General features: G+C 33.9%; 1 protein-coding gene and 1 long non-coding RNA gene across 2 annotated transcripts in view; both read right to left on the reverse strand.

Annotated features, from left to right (window-relative positions):
• The window catches only part of ZNF385D (zinc finger protein 385D), a gene marked incomplete in the record, with an annotated part of 956,631 nt that overhangs the window by 837,039 nt on the left and 105,763 nt on the right, over positions 1 to 13,829 (reverse strand).
• The window catches only part of LOC107970585 (uncharacterized), a 42,780-nt gene that overhangs the window by 1,293 nt on the left and 27,658 nt on the right, over positions 1 to 13,829 (reverse strand). The gene's annotated exons all lie outside the window — the stretch shown is intronic.

A 13,829-nucleotide genomic window follows, 5' to 3' on the forward strand; every position in this document is an offset into this window, starting at 1 on the left:
CCAGAAACAAACAAAACATGACAAGAGAGGCATTTCAAATCCATGGGAAAATAAAGTATTCAATCTGTGTTGTGTCGAACACTAGAAAAAAATAACATTAAATTCATCCTCATCCAACATACCAATTCTTTTTAATCCTTTTCCAAGAAAGAAATGATAGAAATTTTGGTGGCTATGACTACATAAAACCTATTTATTCTTGTATGTTAAAGAAAACACAAATTATAAAGCACACAATGGGGAAAATATTTGCACAGTGTAAAACCTACAAGGCATTAATGACCTTAATGTATACAGTTTCCTCATGATCAGTTAAAGAGACAAAGGGAAATTCTCCTTTAGAAAGAAATGGAGTAAGAGACATATATGATTAAAAAAAGAAATTAAAATGAGCAATAAATATTTCAAAAGTATTGAGTCTTACTAGCAAACATAATTATGCAAATTAAAGCAAGAGATAATTTGTTTATTTTACTGACAAATATGTATGTATATATTTAATTTTATTTTTCCGTGCAAGCAGGGTACATGCATGATGGTTGTCCTCTCCAGTGACAGAATCCTGAAGAAAAAACTGACATTTACTATCAGAAATATTTAATCTGCATATTTTTTGACCTAGCAAGTATCTTCCATGTGTTTATATCAGTGTTATTTTTCTACTTCTTTACATATTTCATTATAAAATACGTATATTTCCTAAATACACAAATAGATTTCACTGACAGTAGTACCCCCTTATCTATATTCCAAGGCCCTCAGTGGATACCTGAAACCTCAGAAAGTACTGAACCCTGTATATTTTATGTTTTTTCCTATACATACATAACTATGATAAAGTTTAATTTATAAATTGGGCACAGGAAGGGATTAACAACAACTAATAGAAAAATTAGAATATGCCAGCATTACTTATGTCGGCATGTTAATAGTAACCCTTATTTTACTTAGTAAGGGTTACTAAGCAAAATCGCAGTGCTTGTATTCAAGTAACCCTGCTTTTACTTAATAGTCTCAAAGTCCTTGTGCTTAGTCCCTGTGTTATCAGTCCTCTCTGATAACAAAGATGGCCAAATAATTGACTAACATGGGGATAGCGTATATAATATAGAAAAGCTGAACTAAGGGATCATTCATGTCCCAGGAGGATGAAGCAGGATGGCACACGATTTCATCACATTATTCAGAACAATGTGCAAACATGCAATTTAAAATCTATGCATTATTCATTTCTGGAACTTTCCATTTAGTATTTTTGGACTGCTGTTGACCATGGGTACTGAGACTTGGGAAAACAAAACCACAAATGCGGGGAACTACTATATTGTATAGACCTTGAAAAATGCTCATAAGAAAAAACAAAAAAGAAAAGAAAAAAGCTTTGTAATCACCAATATCTTGAGGAAAATTAATGCTGACATTGATTTTGTTATCATGTATTTCACCCCCCCCCAAAATTGGGTCCTAAAATATGCTTTTTTAACATATTTTTCCTCCCTTTATTTAATGTGGAAATAACGAATAGACAAATATATTATTGTTTTACTTCTAAGCATATTTTATCCTACAGATATGAAATAACTTACTTACACACACTTAACATTTTGGGGATTCTTTTCCTGTTCTTAACAATTCTAGATAAATCTTACTGAATATATCTCTTTGTAAACATTTCAATTATTCCCATTCAAAATCATTAACTGTAGGATTGTTTTATCAAAGACTTGTAAAGTTTTTAATGTATATTACCAATGAGTTACCAAAAGGGTGGCCTCTATTACATTTCTACCTGCCTATTTCTCAGCCTTTAAAAAACATCATAACATCGCATTTCAAAAAAAAAAAAAAGCTAGCATTATCCATTTCATATGTACTTTTGTGAGAAGTGGTAAAGTTTTATTTCCATGTTCACTAATAGTTTGTATTTATTCTCTTGAGAGTTTAAATTTCATATCCTTAACTCAGTTTTTTTTTTTTTAGTTGGGACTCGTGTTTTCCTTACTAATTGTGATGGTTAATACTAAGTGTCAAGTTGATTGGATTGAAGGATAAAAAGTATTGATGATCTTGGGTGTGTCTGTGAGGGTGTTTCCAAAGGAGATTAATATTTGAGTCAGTGGGACTGGGAAAGGCTGACTCACCCTTAATCTGGTTGTGCACAATGTATTCAGCTGCCAGTGCTGCTAGAATAAAAGCAGGCACAAAAATTAGACAAGAAAGACTGGCTTAGCTTCCCAGTCTACATCTTTCTCCCATGGTGGATGCTTCCTGCCCTCCAATGTCAGACTCCAAGTTCTTCAGTTTTGAAACTTAGACTGGCTCTCCTTGTTCGTCAGCATATATATACATATACATATACATATACATACACACATACATATATACATATATATACACACATATACACATACACACACACACATATATATATATATATATATATAATATATATATATATATATATTTTCCCTTAGTTTTGTCCCTCTAGAGAACCCTAATACACTAATCTATAAGGGTACTTACGTAATTAAGTAAGGTCTCCCCAAAATATTATGACTACTTTTTATGCTCTGTCATTTATATTTCAACACTGCTAATAGGAGAGGCTTCTGATTATCATATTTAAAGATTAATCTTCATAAAATTGAATTGATCATTTTTTTTAGTTCCTGCCTACAGAGTCATGTTTCAGATAGTTCTTTTCCAATTTGAGTATTAACTCTTTTATTTTCTTTGATTTGGAATCTATGTGGGTATAAGGCATGAGGTGGCAATATAATTTCTGTCTACAAGTGAGATAGTGATAAATCATCGTATCTGTCACAAAACATTCGCTGCTGTTGTTGTTTGTATAGCAGCAGTTATCATAACAAATGGTAAACTTATTGCCTTTTAAGACAATGTCTATAACCAAAATTTTCAGGTGCCATCTTTATTATATATGTACTCATTCTACTAATATATTAACGACTGCCTTCCATGTGCTTGTTGCTATCACCATTCTTCAATGTGTTGTAATGAACTAAAACTCTCTCGTCTTCACAGATTCATTTTCTCAGTGGAGAAGGATTTAACACAGGTAAATGTATGATGCCACATCTTGTAACCCTGTAAAGTTAAATAATTAGTTCATAAAGATAGAAAATTTTTTTTCAGGTTAAGGAAGACTTAGATCAAAAGTTATCCAAAACCCAAGACCTCAGATGAATAAGGCACATGTCAGTCAGAAGAAGGAAGAATATTCCTGGAGAAGATAAAAAGAAGAAAATTTCTGGTATGCTTCAAGATCATACAGAAGGCTGAAACAACAGGACCTTGGGAGACTCACAGTTTTGTAAAGTAATTTTTCAATAACAATATACAGGCTTCTCAGTCTCACCAGAGAAAAATCTGCCCCCATATTTTCAAATTCCTTTTGACAAGCTATGTACCATTAGACTGTATCACACCCAAGTCTCCTGGCCTTTAACAGGACTGTTAGATTCTACACTGAAAGTACGAACTTGTTTCATTCCTTTTTATTTCTTCAATTAAGGAAACCACCATCAAGCATTATCACTTCCACTCATGCTATAAAGGCACCAACATTTTTCATCATCATACTGAACCTCTCAATTTTTCATATGATTGCATCTTCTTGATGTGCAATTGCATCATCATTTCCTCTCCTTTCTAGTAATTTCTCTTATTCCTCCTCTACTCTGCATTATTCTATTATACTCTCATAATAAATATAGGTTTTCTCCAGAATTTCATACATGGTTTTCTTCTATTTCAATCTATATATTTTAAGAAGTTTACATCTATTGTGGATGAAGGAAAATAATTGAGAACGTCACTACTCTGCCCAGCATCTGAGTGAAGGATGTGAGAATGGTGTGTTGTTAATCTTCCCTCCACAATGCCTTTTAAATATTCATCCTTTTAACTCATACTATCACTTTCTCAAATTCAAATGCAAATAAGTAGGGTAAAACTGTTGTTATAGTGGCTTTGATTCTTATCAGGCATGATTAAATTGCTGAATAAATAAAAATTCCTGGTGACTTCTTCATAGATCACACAATTTCGTATCAAGTTATTTTCTAGTGATATTTTTAAAAAATTAGGTTACCAATGCTACAAAATATCTTACATTATATTTAATCTTACAATCTCAACTAATCTTTTAACAAGTTGAGATTGTACAACAATATTTGATAGTAAAATCATCATGCCTCATGCAGGAGAGGTGTTTTACACAAAGATCAGAGTTAAATGTTTCCTACAGAGGTACAATGAGATATAATAGAGTAAACTGATGAGTTTTTAATTTGAGAGTGAGGGGAGAGCCTTACTCTTTATAAATAGAACAGATTCCACTTTTAGTCTGTTTAGGGGAAATTTTGCCCCCAAAAAGTTAATTAGAATAATTTGTTTTGCAAGGACTGGAGTCTAATACTGTGAAGAAGCTTTAAATGTTAGAGCTAACATTTACTCAAAGAGAGGAAGACATAAAAAGAAAATTATACACACAGCCACATTTATGCAATAGCCAAATAAGCAGAATAAGTGAAGAAAAAATAGTGCACAGTTTTCTCAAGGCAGGATTTGCAAATATTTAAATAAAGGTTAAAAAGTAAATTGTGAAACAAATACATTTGTTGCTATTTTGGAAGAGATACAAATGTACTCTGTATAATATCATGAAAATTGCTTGGGTTTTAGAACCAAATTCATCATTCTTTTTAAAGAAAGACTAAAAAAAGGCCTCTCTGGATGTCAGAACTTGTAATATTCTCCCAAAAAGAATCTAAATATGGATTTGACCTACTGCAGAAGTTTTCAAACTTTTTGGTCTCAGAACTCCTTATACACAAAAATAATTAAGTAAAAATAACCCAAGAGATTCTATTTATGTGGGTTATATCTATTGCTATTTGCCACATCAGAAATGAAAACTCAAATTGTTAAATATTTATTTAAAAATATAATTATAGATTATTTGCATGTTAAAATAACATGTTTTATAAAAAATACTTATATTTTCCAAAATAAAAAAAATAGAAAAATAGCATTGTTTTATAGTTGTGAAAATCTCTTTGCTTTGGTATTCAATCTGCTATAATATATTGCTGTGCTTGAAGTTTATGGAGAAAAAACTAGTCTCCTGAGGGCATGTATTGGACCAGGAAGGAGCTTTTGAAATCTTTTGGATAATTACAGATGTACTTATTTCATACTACAGCAAAATTTGACATGTGTTAATTTTGTAAAGTGTAATTGCTATGTCGATTCTGAAGTCATAAAATGAACTATTTTAAATTGGCCTACCTTGCTCTTTGAGTAAATATTTCTCTTGCACTACTTTGTAACATCATGTATCTCTCATTTGGAAAGTACTGGTTTACAGAGTTATACTGAATTCCCAAATATTGATATATTTCATTATATATATAAAATCTCATGTAATAATATCATCTCTGAGCTTATCAGAAAAGTTATTAAGAATTGGGGAGTTGTTTACCTCATGGTGCCAGATTCAAGTTTTCCAAAATTCTAATTTTTGCATGAAAACATGAATTTTATCATTCATAGCAAATATTAAGTCATTTTCTTTAAATTTTAGGCTTGCTTGACTCTGCCAAATACCAGTATAAGAATAACCAGAGTCTGTCAGTTGTTCTTTCAAGTAGAATTGACATTCTATGATAAAATGCAAGTAGTTTAGCCTACAAGTCAAACACTCATACAGCACCTTTCCTTGAGACAGCTGTCATATACTTCCGCACGTAACAGAAGTGCTGTGTACCTCCCATGTTGTCACTAGCATATCAAAAAAATGTTTAATTCAAGTTTTGAGATTTAACAAAATAAATAATTTTTAATTTTTACTGCTTTATAGGAAACATCCCAAGTAAAGTCAGCTTTAGAAAAAAAACTATGAGCACGTAGTAGTGAAGAACACACTGGTCCTTTTATAGTTGGTACCACTGCCTTGCTTTGTACTAAGGCACCAGAAATTTTACCAGCCAGTGCTTTGTCCACCATCACTCCAAATGCCAACATAGTGAGGAAAAAAAAAAAAAACTAATACAAATGTTGGTTTTATTCCAAAAATAGTTCCCCCTCTCAGACTCTCTGAAAGAGACCATCAACCTCCTGCATCCCTACTTTCAATGACCTCAAAATGTACATAAAAGAGAAAAGGATTGTTAGGACACGAAAAGGTCATAAGCAAAACAGGGAAACTGAATGTGTGAGCAAAATATGCATATAGTATACTAATAATTGAAAACACAATCAATTAGATTATTTACAATGTGCTCTACTCTAAGTAGTAAATTACTTAAATACATTGTATTCAGGCTTTCCTTAAGGAAAGAATTTTTAAAGGAAACTGAAATAATATTCTAATTAAAAATTGTTAATATTGTATCCAAGAAATGGAAGCCATCATTCTCAGCAAACTAACACAGGAACAGAAAACCAAACACCACATGTTCTCACTCATAAGTGGGAGTTGAACAATGAGAACACATGAACAATGAGAACACAGGGAGGGAAACATCACACACCAGGGCCTGTTGGCAGGTGGGGGGCAAGGGGAGGGAGAGCATTAGGACAAATACCTAATGCATGCAGGGCTTAAAACCTAGATGTTGGGTTGACAGGTGCAGCAAACCACCATGGCACATGTATACCTATGTAACAAATCTGCACATTCTGCACATGTATCCCAGAACTTAAAATTTAAAAAAAAGAAAACTACATTAGAATTGATTTTGATAGGTTGTAAATCATTTTGTAATCTCTTATAGGAAGAATAAAATCAGTATAAATTTGATAGGTATTTTAGAATTTCTACTTAATACTGTACAAAGTTTTACAAGTAAAATGGACATAAATCTGCCCATTCTCAAAGAGGGATCCTTTTTACCTAACATAAAAAATACCTTCTAATTTACCTAATATAAAAATGCTAATTCAACTACAAAGTTTTAGTTATAGTCTTAATTTTAAACATTGAATGTGATATTCCTGTAACTATTTATCAAACTCAAAAATCATAGCCAGATTTTCAATTCTGAAGAAACGTGTTTTTATCACTTATTCTATGGAAACAATTTTAGTAGAACAATAAGTTTAATAAACCTAACCATTATGCTACTATTTCAAAATTACATTAAAACATGTTTATCATGGAATTCTTCAGAAACTTAAAAAATTTAAAGTGGCATTTTAATATTACTTAAATGGGGATAATTATTTGGCTGATATGTACTAGAAATGAACTGAAATTAATTTAATCACTGTGTTTTGCCTACAACTATCTATCCATCCATCCATCCATCCATCCATCCATCCATCCATCTACACCTACCTACCTTTCTACTCATCGACTTATAGCCTCTCAAATTTGTTGTTCATCCATACCCCACCAACAGCAAAGTTAAGGGGTGAGACCAGACCTCAGGATATATTCAAGTAGTTGGAGGAGACAGAGAACCAGCTAGACAGACTATAACATTATAGTTAAAGACTAGGTAAAAATGGTGCAGTATAATATAAGAAAAATAATTTAAGTTATGGTTTTACAACCTAATGCATTGTGTGGCATTAGGATTGAGAAGAGGTTGAATTAGCTTGGTAAGGCTAGTAAATAATCATTAAAGCTAATTTCACAGGAATAAAAGTCTAGGCTGTCTGAGCAAAGACGTTCTAGGAGCTAGTATATTGTAAAAATGTAGTGTCAATGGGTGTGCTGTATTTGCCCCTTCAAAACCACTCTCCATCCGTCCCTATCCTGCTCTGTGTCTGGAAACCTGGCCTTATGGTCTTCTTCCAAAGCCTCTTCCTCTGTTTTCTACCTGGACTAAGCTAATGGAGCTGGGGTATGGGGGTGGCATTAGCAGAGACCTGAAGGTGGGGGGATGCGAGGTGGAAATTTTCATCTGCCCTGCCGTTTTGCCTCCAGGTTGTCGTGTTCCTCTAACCAAAGGCCACAGAGCCCATCTGTTGGCTTCTTCAACAGCAATAAGGTCTCTCTCTGAGTTTCTGAAACCCATACCTCTACTTCCTCCTCAAGCCTATGGGTGATAATGACTCCCTGTGATTCTAGCCTGTGCTACTTTCCATCTCCTATTGATGTATCTTAACCTTTTGTTGTTGTTGTTGTTGTTAAACTCTCCTTAATTACCTATTTGAGTGTGCCACCTGCTTCTTTAAAGGAAGCCTGACTGGTAGAAATAGATTGATCCATTAATATTTTTAAACTTGCAGCATATTATCATGTAAATAATTTTAAAATAATATTCTAAAACATTTCATAAATAGTGGCTTTTTTGGTGTTTTCAAATGTTATTTTTTAATGTTATCATCATTTTTCTTTTCTTTTGCCTAGAGATTTACTAAAGACAGAGTAGAAAACATTGGCATGTTAGTAACAATATAATGAGGTATTTTGAGGAAGGAGACATGAGCTATTCTCTGAGAATCTTTGCATTACTAGAGGCCTTGGGGTCTAAAGGCATGAGAACATTTAGGAAAATGTTCCAAGTGACACATGGAGTTAACACACATGGAAGAATGGGTAAGAAATAAAGACCAAGACCCAAAAATGGCTTTGGAGGAAGTTGATGAGATAATGTCATGGTAAACCCAATCATTGAGATATTTTTTGCATAATTTCATCTTTTATTTTAAAAATATTAAGAATAAAGAGAAAAAATAGACACAAGTGCCTTAGAGACATGTATTTTCAATTTCTATATTTATTTTCTATGTGTTACAAAGTATAATAGCATATGTTTCATGTCGTCCAGTCTTAACATAAAAACATTTGGCAACTGTAACTAAGAATACTTTTTCAGAGTCTCGATTTAGAGTCTAAATTTTTTAGCAAAAATATTGGTTCACTCAAGATTTCTGAGCTCCAGTTTTCTCATTTCAAAATAAAAGTTGGTTGTACCAACTACCTCTACAAACTTTTTGGGTTGTTTTGAGGATTAAAAAAAAAGATAACTGAGGTAAAATTAACTGCTTATCCTCAACATCCTCACGATTTGCCATTCCATGTGGTCTTCGTCCCCTCTTCCCCCACCTAGCCTGCTTCTCCCCAGATCTTTCTCATATTAGAAAAGGGCATCAACCCTTACCCAGGCACAGGTGCCTATGAGTCACGCTGAGTCCTTTCTTCTACTGATATCCAACATCCAATCTTTCAGCAGACACAGTCAGACCTATCTTCAAATGACATCTCTTAATCTAACAACATTTTCCACCTCCAGTATCATCATCCCCAGTTCCAGTTACCTTCATTGCTCACTGACCTTCCGTGGTAACCTCTTTAGTTCCTTTCTTGGCTCCCCTCCTATTGTTAATTCTGTCCAGATCAGTCAGAATGTACCAACCAGATTAAAAATAAGATTCTGCTACTGCCCAGCTCAAAGCCCTGCAATGAGGTACTGTGCCTGGAATCCATCTAACCCAGTCATTCTTCAGTCACCTCTAGCAAAGCTGCCCATCTTGCTGTTTCTCAATCATAAGCTTGTTCCACTTGGGGACTTTCTAACTTTCTGCTTCCTTCTTTCTGCAATGATTTTGTCCAAGATCTTCACAAAACTTTCATCTTTCAACTTTTTTTCCTTTATGTCTTTGCTCAAAAGTTATTTCCTTACAGAGACTTTCTTTGACTATTCCATCTGAAATAGTGCTCTGCTTCCCTGATTGCATTCTTAAGTTGTATGTTTTATGAATGGATGCAATATTATACATTTTTAAATTTATTATACTTCCCTACAAACATGTGAGTCCTACAAGGGCAAAAGTTTTGTCCGTATTCATTACAGTTGCATTCTCAATGTCTCAAGCAGTTTCTGGCACCAAATAGGCACTTAATAAATATTTGTTAAATGAATGAATGAATAAATGAATAAGAATTGCCCTGGTTACTCGAAAGCAGTGATTCTCAACCAGGGGCAGTTTTTATGCCACAAGACATTTGGTAATGTTTGGATACATTTTTTATTGTGACAACTGAGGGAGGGGTGCTCCTGGCATCTAGTGGGTATTACTAGGTTGCTGTCAAATGCCCTCCCATGCACAGGACAGCCCCTCATGCAAAAAATAATTTTCTGACAAAAAAGTCAATAGTGTCAAGGATGATAAATTCTGCCTTAAAAGGTTAAAAATTATAAGAGAAGGAATATTCCTAAACAGAAATCACTTTCTTTCCCTGCTTATTGTCTAGCTGTCATAACTGTAGTCATGAGCAATGTGAATATAAATATATAAAACCCAAAGGGATATGGAATGGAGTGAGGAAAGTAGGAAGAAGCTAAGACAGACTCCAAGGGGCATAAGGCTGGAAGAATTTGACCATTATCCAAACTTTGAGGCATATATAAGATCAATTTGGACTAGGTCTTGGCAGAAATTCAGGAAGTATGTGACAAACTGAGGCTGGTAATAGAGTGAAAGTTTTCAGTAATTAATGCATAAGAGAAAACCAGCAGCTACTTTTCCTTGAATTAAAGGTCAGCAAGAGAAAGGAAGTTCACAGGGTCCTGGTCAAGAAAAATGGGTCTTAGGGCAGAACGCCAATCCCACTGAAAGTGGTGAATGCTTACTAAAAGCCAAGACAATTGATCAGTGGCAGGGCTGTGTTGCATGGCAAAGACTAGGGATCTGAATCTACAATGCATGGGTCAGAGCCTAGAGGCTAATAGCAGACAATACAGTGTGACCAAAGATCCTAACATGTTTCTTTATTTGAAGAACCTTCTGTGAGACTCTTCTTTCCACATTTTAAATTGAGTTTTTCACTTCTTTGCTTCATTTACATGTATAACCATATGCGGTGAAATATTAATATATGTTTACTTAATATGGGTCTCCCTACTGCATTCTATAGTCTGGGAAAGAAAGACACCTATTGGTGCAGAACCTGGTACACCAATTAGGTGATTAATGAATACTTGTTGCATGATCTAATGAATAAAATCACACCCAGCAATGAACTGCATTGAAATAAAAAATATTTCATTATCAAATGAAACACTGATTATCAAAAATGAACATTTAGATATCTAAAATTCCATTCTCCCTCTTAGTATAAGACAAAGGATTTAAATAATCATGTTGAGCCCCTTCAAAAGAAGCAGCCCTCTAATCTGGGTTCTGTGTAGCCTCAGAAGTTCCTCTTGCTCCAGACTCCTCTTCTCTCTTCCTTCTACTCCAGACTCCTCAGATAATGGACTTTTTTTCATGCAACATATTATTGAACACCTTCTATGTGCTATGCTCAGAATTACATCACTGGGATAGAATGATGAGCAAAGGAGATCTGCCCCAGTACTCAAGGAGTTTACAAACTAGTGAAGAAAACAAGCATTAAAAAATGTAATTGCAAATTGTGGTAAATGCATCAGAAAGATATACAAAAACTGCAACCTGATAGAGAATTACAGGGCGACCTACTCAGATAATATAATTTGGAAAGACCTCTCTGAGGAGGTGATGTTTAAGCTAAGAACATTTAAGATTTTTTTAAAGCCAGTTTCTACTGCTGTAATCATTTTAAAATGAATTAAGACACTTAAGCGATCATCATGAAATTACAAAAATTTTTTGTGAAACATTACTGGCAAATGAGGTTAAATGAACTCTTTGTATCTAAATAATAAACATTTACAGAGCAGAAACATTTAAAACTCACCAGGCCTTTTAAGGTCTCCACATACCAGAGAAACGAAGTTGATTACTTAGAGAGGAAAGCAAATCGAACTCAATTGACCTTGTCGCCATCAACCTAACACACGCTATCAAATCAATTTTTGTCACAGAAGGGAAGGACTATGACACAAGGTCTATGAGTCAGCAGTCTGAAGTCACTGAGTGACAGAATTTTGGATATGAGAGGAAGGAGTGATCAGAAAAGACTGGCTTGAATATCAACCTTCCTGGGCCTCCCGGACAAAGAAAATTATCACTGATCCAACACCTACTATGCATTAAGCACTCCACAAAGTGTTTTAACATTTGCTGTCTCATTTTAGGCCTGGTGTGGTAGGTACCATTTTTGCACGTGGGAAAATAAGGTCACATAGAGGTTAAGCCACATACCTTGACACCATATAACTAATACGTAATTAAGTTATGATCTGAACCCAGTTCCATACGACTCCAAAACTTGTTTCTTTTGATTAAAATATGCTGTCTCTTCTATATTGGGACCAGCTAACTCTACAGGCCATCTTGGCCTCCACTTTCCCATTTTCAAAATGCCTGAGCTAGTTTAGATTTACTCAAATGACTCCTACAGCTCTGGAATTTCTGTCAATGACTGAGGTTACTCTCAACTGGATTCTTATTATCATAGTTCTACAACTTAAAGAATTACTCTTTCCATTTGGACCTTCATACATTTCATTGTCTCTCTTGTTTGGAAGAGGAGGCAGGTCTGGAAATACACAGCAATCAAGCTGCTTCTTTTTCTCTCTTCCTCAAAGTCATGCCGACTGGTAGAAAACAATATAGCAAGATACCTATGTTCACTCAGGCTCACAGTATTTCTTAATGCACATCTCTTGATCAGAATGTAGAAGCAAAATTAACTTATTTTGATTTTAAAAACTAGAGCTCAAGTAAAACCAGAGGGTAAGAAGAGGTGTAGGGATCAGGACTCCTGTTCACATAGTCAGCTGGCTGACTGCTATCTTACTTTAGCTTGAAGAAGCTACCAAGATCTTCCTAATTAATAATAACAATACCTGGGAAAATTACAGAGAAGCATGAGAAAGCACAATTAGAAAGGAGACAGGCCAATGTAAGAGCCCTAGTCTTAGGGAACTTTGCCAGTCAAAGGCTAAATTGAATAGTTACGATAGACACTGTGCAATGGAAATTTTCTATTCTGGTACAAAGGTATTCTTTTCACAGCTTGCTATATATTTATATTTCATGTCCCAAAGCAGTACTCTTGTTTGGCTACTGCTTTAAACTTTATCATTATTTGATAAGTCTGCTCAGATATTATCGGTAAGTAAAGTCCTGACTGTATGATGATGCACAGATACCGATGCAAAGTCATGTTCTCTTTTCTGGGAAAGGTAGTGTCATCCATCATTTTCATTCCATTCATAAAGCCAAGGAAAACAAAACAAAACAATCTTTCCTTCCGAGGATATGTAATGACAATAAATATAGTACCTAGTGCTTTGATACAATATTCCCAATATCCAGAGTGTACATGAATTATTTAAAGTGAAACAAAAGTAGATTAGGCAATTCTCTTCTGAAGTTTAATTTCTAAAGCATAAAGAGGTAAATTTACTTAATCAATTGCTTACGTCATGAACTAAGCTAACTCATTGCTTTCATCAGGGAATAATCTGAAAGAGTTTAACTTGCATCAAACATCTATGAGAAAGAGTATTTGAGAAGTAGCTACTATGTATCCAGATTAAATAATTAGGTTTCAAAAGATAAATAACATACAGAGTATAAACCAATCTAAAATTTAGGTGTATTTAAATTCACAAATTCCTTCCTTGTCATAACCTAAGACAATAAACCTCTTAGTTTCTACTTTCTAACCAAATGTTTTTTCCATTGTTTTACCAAAGAACACAAAAACTACATATTTAGACGCTTTTCTTTGAAAAAAAAAAAAATAAGGTAAAGAATAACTTGCATATATCAGTAATTATATTTTTATTATTTTGAAACAGTTTGGGTATTCTGCTTTCATAAATTATAGTGTCAGTGAAAATAAGATCAATAGTCAAATCAATATTTCTCAGTAAGAAATAATAACTCACAACCCCAGATGAGCAATATCAAAATAA

The sequence above is a fragment of the Pan troglodytes genome, chromosome 2, assembly GCF_028858775.2.
Source record: "Pan troglodytes isolate AG18354 chromosome 2, NHGRI_mPanTro3-v2.0_pri, whole genome shotgun sequence".
Classification (NCBI taxonomy): Eukaryota; Metazoa; Chordata; class Mammalia; order Primates; family Hominidae; genus Pan; species Pan troglodytes.